This window comes from Phocoena phocoena, chromosome 4 (genome assembly GCF_963924675.1).
Source record: "Phocoena phocoena chromosome 4, mPhoPho1.1, whole genome shotgun sequence".
Taxonomy (NCBI): Eukaryota; Metazoa; Chordata; class Mammalia; order Artiodactyla; family Phocoenidae; genus Phocoena; species Phocoena phocoena.
Genome location: NC_089222.1, coordinates 15,951,038 through 15,957,106, shown reverse-complemented (window position 1 = coordinate 15,957,106; position 6,069 = coordinate 15,951,038). Strand labels below are relative to the sequence as shown.

The window sequence follows — 6,069 nt, the reverse complement described above, 5'->3', positions numbered from 1 at the left end:
CTTCCAGATTTCATTATGCATTGAATTTTAATTTCAGTTTTTATTTTTTTAAACACCCATCAGCATCTGCGGCTATAGAAAGAAGACATGTTCAAACCTTTAGCTCATATTAGTTTACATGTTTGTATGATCTGTGTTGGAACTGGTAAAGACATTAGAGTTAAGACGAAGTGCAAGTAGAACTTCCTGATAGCAAAGCAAGAGGCAAAATGCAAAGCATAATCATAGATACTGAGAGCTGTTTGACTCTAATCCTGGATCTGCTTTGGAATCTAGGTGAGCGTTTGTCCTTTTCCTGACCAACTTTCATCTTATGAATGTGAATATCCTTCCCTCACACTGAGGGAAACACCATATTATGAGACCTGTCCCACTTTCCCAACTCTCTTTGCAGCTATGACAAGTCACATGACTTCAGGTCCACCAATCAAACGTCACGCAGGATACTTTGGTTTGTAAAAGAACAAAGGGGATGTGTTTTCTGGGGAAGGTGGCAGTGAAGGTGTTTGGCTTCTGGGGGCAGTAAGGTGGCAGCCTGGCACCAGTGCTCCACATGGCCAATGCTATCTATTGTGTCTGTGATCAGTAGCAGCATTGGTTGAAGAGGCCATTTGTTGCAAGTAAGAACACTATTTCAGTAGAAAGGGTCAGTAACTGAGCCCCTGTTAACTGCTTTCTCTTCTGCAAAATAGATAAAAATTTCTGACCTTTTTGTGAGTAACTGTTGAGGGTGTTTCATTGTAATTGCATACAGTATTCTCTTTTTGAAGATCCACCTAAAAAAATTTCACTTAACTTTTATGAATTCCTGGGCTTCCCCTACAATGCATTTTTATCTTACAGACATCATGAGTCATGTAATTGATTTGATGGTGTTTCCTTTATTTTATAGGCTGTTATATCAGAGCCAAATGTGTGGCAGTCAGCAATCACAGAGACCTTAATACATGTATTTTGTATTCCAAATTACTCATACTTTTATCTTCTTTTTAAACTTTTTAAAAATCCTTACTCCTGGTTTCCTCACTTTTAAAAGTTTATATTGTAAAGAAAAAATGGAACATTACCTAACTTCCCAGAAAACTCCAGTTATATGTCATATTTATACAGGCACACTTTGCAGATATTGCATTTTTCACAAATTGAAGGTTTGTGAAAACCCTGCATCAAAACAAATCTATTCGTGCCATTTTTCCATCAGCATTTGCTCACTTTGTGTCTCTGTGTCACATTTTGGTAATTTTGGTAATTCGCACAATCTTTCAAACATTTTCATTATTATTACATTTGTTATGGTGATCTGTGATTAGTGACCTTTGATGTTACTACTATGACTTGCTGAAGGCTCAGCTGATGGCTAGCATTTTTAGCAATAAAGAATTTTTAAATTAAGACATGTACATTGTTTTTTGAGACATAATGCTATTGAACACTTTAGACTACAGTATATATAGTTACGTAAACATAGCTTTTACATGCACTGGGAAACCAAAATATTTGTGTGACTCACTTTATTGCATTATTTGTTTTATTGATGTGGTCTAGAACCAAATCCACAACATCTCTGTGGTCTGCCTCTCTCTCTCTCTGTATATATATATATTTTTTTTATATATGTATGTTATATATATATAATTACTCTATATGTAATTGGTTAGAAAATTCAAACTGTACAAAAAGGTACAAAACAAAAGTAAAAGCTTCTCACTTCTACTAAAGTCCATTTCCCAAAGATAACCACGTTTCCTTCAAGAAAAAAAAAGTGTACCTGTGAGCATCTATTTATTTATATATTTATGATTTTAGTGAAGCTTTTAAAAAATATATTTATTTAGCTGTGCCGGGTCTCAGTTGCGGCACCCAGGATCTTTGTTGCCCTGTGCTGGATCTTTGTTGTGGTATGCAGGATCTTTGGTCGCAGCATGTGAACACTTAGTTGCGGCATGTGGGATCTAGTTCCCTGACCAGGGATCGAACCCAGGGCCCCTGCATTGGTAGAGCAGAGTCTTAGCCACTGGACCACCAGGGAAATCCCTGTGAGCATTTATTTTAAATTACATTTATTTAAATGTACACAGAAGAGATCATACTGTACATAATTTTCTGTACCCTTTTTTTTTACCTAATATATCTGGGAGATCTTTTGGTATCAGCATATATAGAGGGAGTACTTCTTTTTAAATGTCTCCATAATAGTCTATCTTGTTAATGTATCAGAATTTACTTAACTGGTCCCCTGAATGACGGACACTGGTTTTCTCCAGGCTTTCACTATTACAAAAAATTTTGCAGTGAATGTTCCTAAACGAATATCTGGGTAAAATTTTGCAAGTAAATTCCTAGGAGTGAAATTGAGAGACCAGTTGGTACAAAACTTGTAAAATTTGATAGATGTTGCTAAATTGTCCTCCAGGAAAATGGCACCAATTAACATGCCTATATATTGTATCAGCATTACCATTTCCATGTATTCCTAACATCACTGGATATCATGAATCTTTAAAATCTTTACCAAAAGGGAAAAATGGTGCCTCATTCTTGTTTTAATTTCCATTTATTTAATTATAATTTTAAAAATCTTTGGATGAATATATTTCTGGAACCCATTTTAAAGCCTTTTTGAATTAACGTGGACTATAAAAACTTATATGTATTTCATTTGTTAAGAACAGTTAAAAAGCACTGTCCCACCTCTAAATCAGTAGTGCGCTGCCATCTTGACTACACATTTGAAACACCTGGGGTGCTTTTTAAAAATACCTTTACCTGGGCCTCATACCAGAACAATTAAGTCAGAATCTCTGGAAGTGGGGCCCAGCTTTGACATTTTTAAAAAGCTCCCCAGGTGATTCACAAGTGCAACCAAGGTTGAGAAACACTGCTCTAAATGTATTATGATACACCCTACCAATAGTATGTTTAAAATGTTTAAGACTCAAGTCCTGGATGGTATCAGATGAATGTATAAAAGCAAAACATTTTCCAAGCTGTAATTTTTTTTTTCAAACAAGGGTCTGATATTCATAATGGTGAAGTGACAGCCACCTTGCTCAGCTTCCATTCCACTGTATACCAATCTGTCTGGCCAGCATTTCAGTAAGAAATGACAAACTCACACTTTACAAATTAATAACTGATGTGACCAAGTCACAGAGAATCACTAGCAGGACGGTGATTAAGATCATTATGATCAAAGGTGTGAGAACTGCTTCCTGTTGAGCTATGACTGTAATTGGCTCATCCTCCATGGAGAAAAAGAAAAGATTATCATAAAGAAAGAAAGCCACTGCCACCCCATGTGAAGGAGACCCTTTAGAGCTTGCCTGTCACCCTTCAACTTCCCTGGTTCCTGTGACAGGTGTATCACAAGCTGTCTTTTCATTCGCTGGAGCTAAACCAGGATGGATTTTTCTGCCGACTCAGCAAATACCTAATCGGAGAAAAACTAGTTGGGAAATGATCCAGTTTACTTGAATTTTCTATGACATCAGGAAAAGATCAGGAGAAGTAACAACAATAGCTTTTTTACAAGATTTCTAAATGTATTTGCATTTTAAAATGCAAAATCAGGTAATGTGAGTGGGAAAAAAATTTTTAATTCTCATAATTCAATTGCTTTTGATTTCCTGACTCATACTAATATCTGTTTTCTCTCATTCTCCAAAAGAGCTAGATTACATTTTCAAAAAAAATTGTAAATAGGCAAGAATTAGCACATAGAAATCTTTTAAAAATACTTTGAAGGGTTAAAAACTAAGAAGTCACCACTAAATAATAACTCTAAAATCGTAATTTTTGAAAGAAAATATTTGGAACTTTAGCTTCTCTCTTTAATTGAATTTATTGTATTATGATTTATGTACAGTAAACTGCACATATTTAAAGTGTATAATTCAATGACTTTGTAACAGATACACTCCTGAAACCACCACAATAATGATAAAGAACTTCTCCCACACTTCCAAAAGTTTCCTTATGCACCTTTGCAGTCCCTGGTCTGCAGTTCGCTTCTGATCTGCTTTCTGTCTCTATAGATCAGTATGCGTTTTCTTTTCATATGAATGAAATCATACAGTGTGTACTGCTTTTGTGTGGCTTCTTTTTACTCAGCATAATGTCTGTGAAACATATCTGGTTGTGCGTGTATCAGTCACTCATTCCCCTTTATTGCAGAGTGCTACTCCACTGGTAGATGTGCTCCAGTTTCTTTCCCATTTACCTGATGGGCTTTGCAGTTGTTTCCAGTCTTGGGCTACTGTGGGTAATGCTTTTGTGAACGCTCTGGGACTAACGTTCGTGTGGAAATCAAATAATATACTTGTTAATGTTAGTGTATATATCAAGCTCTAATGCATGTATATAGTTCTGTTGATTTTGTGGGGGCACTTTATAAGACTCTAATACTATGATTTCCATGGAATATGAGATGGCTTTTTACTCTCTCAGACTTCACTGTCCCCAAACAAAACATCTTTCAGGTTATACACACATAGCTCTGCTGGGTGCCATTTATATCATGATCACCATCTGCTCAACTGCGTGTGGCAACGAACATCTTTAACCAGTTCTCTTTCAATGAGGCCAGAATATTTCCCCTTGCCTGTCCATGCCCCGATATTAATTATGATGGGTCCATCTTTCCAGAAGTCACTCCCATCACTATTCTGTCATGTTTAGGAATATTCAGGTGGCACCTCTTTGCCACTTCTCCACCTGGCCCATAAAACTCCCTGTGGATGGGTCTCCACACCTAGGTAGCCAGCACATTTCTCAGAGCTCCCAGCCATGATCTGGCCATATTAGTCCAGCCTCTCTGCCGTCTTCACATGCCATCATAATGTCTCATGGGTGCTTTTCCTCACCCTGCTCTTTCCCTAACTAACTTTCTTCAAACTCTCTTCTGGTCCTTTCTTCAGTACCTGACTTTGTGGAGTTAGTCCTTGACTGAATTCCTAAGGTCCTGTTTTACTGTGCTGTACATCCAAACACTTGCTCTTCAGTTATTTCCATTATATATGTATAATCTCCTGAATTATATTTCAATCTCCCTAAGGTCAGGGATTGTATCATTTATTTTATATAAACATAAAATGACAAATTCATAAAATATATTGGTGCCCATTTGTCCCTCAAACCCTTAATACTGTATAATTGTCACAATTGTCACAGACCAAACTATCTTTGACTTCACTTTGAGCATGCAAATGATTTACTTCATTTAATGTGATATCTCTTTATTGCTCCGTGCTTAGGTAAACTGAACCAAAACTTAGCCACAAGCCAAACTTTGACTCCCAATTTTGAATTATTGGAGCCCATCCTTGGATGAAAGAATAAGATGATTTTTACCAGAGTTTTGCAGAAGCAAAGACCAGTGATGGTAAATCTTTGGAGATCTTGATGGGCCTGGATCCAGCACAGGTGCATCTCATATTCAGGGAGAAGCCAGCAAGGGAAAGGAGGGAGATGCTGATATCAACAATTCTTTTTAGCAGAGTATATCAAACCTGAGAAGACTGAGTAGGCTATTTTTAAAAGCCCTTTACTTTGTGCCTGATTTATAGGCAGACACTAAAAATATTAATAAGTAAAACTTGTACTGATCCATGAACATGATGAACTTTCAATTTCTGGAGCCACAAGGTGACAGACTGCCGTGAAGACGCCTGCATCCTCATAATATCCTGGAGGGATCCAACTTTAAAGAACAAAACATTGGTATTTAAAATCCCAGTTTGGCATTTAACTGTGTTAAATCATTCTGTTACTTTGGCATCACTTAAATAGCCTTAAAAAAAGAATTAAAAAATAGATTGTACTGCACATCACAGAAGATTTAATATAGATGCTTTAAGCCTAAGGGAAATTATGTCCTATGCAATCGTTTCCCTGGTATTGGCTTTCTTCTGGGTCCCCTAATCTCATCGTACATAGCTATATTGATACAGGTCAAAGGTTGATTTAAAAATGACTGTATTATCATGGCAAAGTCAAGAAAAATAATGTCTGAAAGTAGTGTATCAATGGGGGAAATTTAATCAAGGAAAACAAGAGCTGGCAAACAGAATT

At 36.6% G+C, this 6,069-nt stretch overlaps 1 non-coding gene across 1 annotated transcript; it reads right to left on the bottom strand.

Annotated features, from left to right (window-relative positions):
• Nucleotides 1-1,956: 1,956 nt before the first annotated feature.
• Nucleotides 1,957-2,029, bottom strand: TRNAG-ACC (transfer RNA glycine (anticodon ACC)). Its single transcript has one exon. It is a non-coding gene; the product is annotated as a tRNA-Gly (tRNA).
• Nucleotides 2,030-6,069: the final 4,040 nt, after the last annotated feature.